Source organism: Leptonotus elevatus, chromosome 9 (genome assembly GCF_054856555.1).
Source record: "Leptonotus elevatus isolate MCC_2025b chromosome 9, RoL_Lele_1.0, whole genome shotgun sequence".
Classification (NCBI taxonomy): domain Eukaryota; kingdom Metazoa; phylum Chordata; class Actinopteri; order Syngnathiformes; family Syngnathidae; genus Leptonotus; species Leptonotus elevatus.
The window spans coordinates 24,136,641-24,137,563 of record NC_141247.1 but is presented as its reverse complement, the minus strand read 5'-3'; the positions used below and the strand labels follow the sequence as shown (position 1 = coordinate 24,137,563).

Below are 923 nucleotides of genomic sequence, written 5' to 3'. Positions count from 1 at the left end.
AGCCATGGGTGTCACCTGTGCTTAAGAAGTTATCCCCGCACCCTCTATTATTTCGTTCCTGGAGTTACTCATTAAACTCAAGGCAATAAGATTAACCAGCAAGCCGGATATCAGTAAACTCTGTGGACTTGTTCACTCTGGACATCGTAAAAGTCTTTGCAAACAGCCAATGTCATATTCCGCGGCCTCACAATATTGTCAAATAATCGCTTGGCAAACAAATCTAATTGGGCCTTCTGTGTCATCTTCGGGCCCATGTCAGTAAGATTGTCTTCTTGGGGGTCATGCTTCTTCTTCTTTTTTCCTTTTCTTTCCTCTTTTTTCTTTTCTTTCTTTTCCCGTATTTTATTTTCTCTTTTTTTATCCTTTTTCCTTATTTTCTTTCCTTTCCTTCTTTTTTTCTCTTGTATTTTCTCATGAAGGAAAAAAGAAAAAAAAGAAGAAATTTGAACGTCGCTACCCTTGTGGATCAATATGGCTCTATAACGCCACCTACTGGTCAAATAACATATGACAGTATGATTACACTTCTTGTTGCGACTCACGGCTTGTCCCAACTGTTGTCCATTATTTTGTTGGTGAGGTATTCATTTAAAAAACAAAACAAAACTGTTTGCTCGTTTTTAGTTTGCAGTGGTGAAAAACGTTTAAATAGCTACATTTTTAGAAATTCATATTAGTCATGCCCTCTGGTCAATGCCACGTGCAGAAATAGCCCTTATAATAGTATATTTTTGTTTCAAAATGTATTATTATTATTATTATTATTATTAATCTGGGATGGTCGATACTTTTTTCTTTTTTCAAGTTGAAGTCAACCTGTTACATTTCTTGACAATAATGTGACCTCACTCGTCTAAACATGACATTTGTGGAATATGAGTTATGCAGCGAAATCCAGCCGTTTTTTATCCATCTCAGGG

The 923-nt window shown here is 36.1% G+C and overlaps 1 protein-coding gene across 1 annotated transcript in view; it reads left to right on the top strand.

The window, feature by feature from the left end:
- map7d3 (MAP7 domain containing 3) overlaps window positions 1–923 on the top strand; it is a 32,374-nt gene that overhangs the window by 2,597 nt on the left and 28,854 nt on the right. The gene's annotated exons all lie outside the window — the stretch shown is intronic.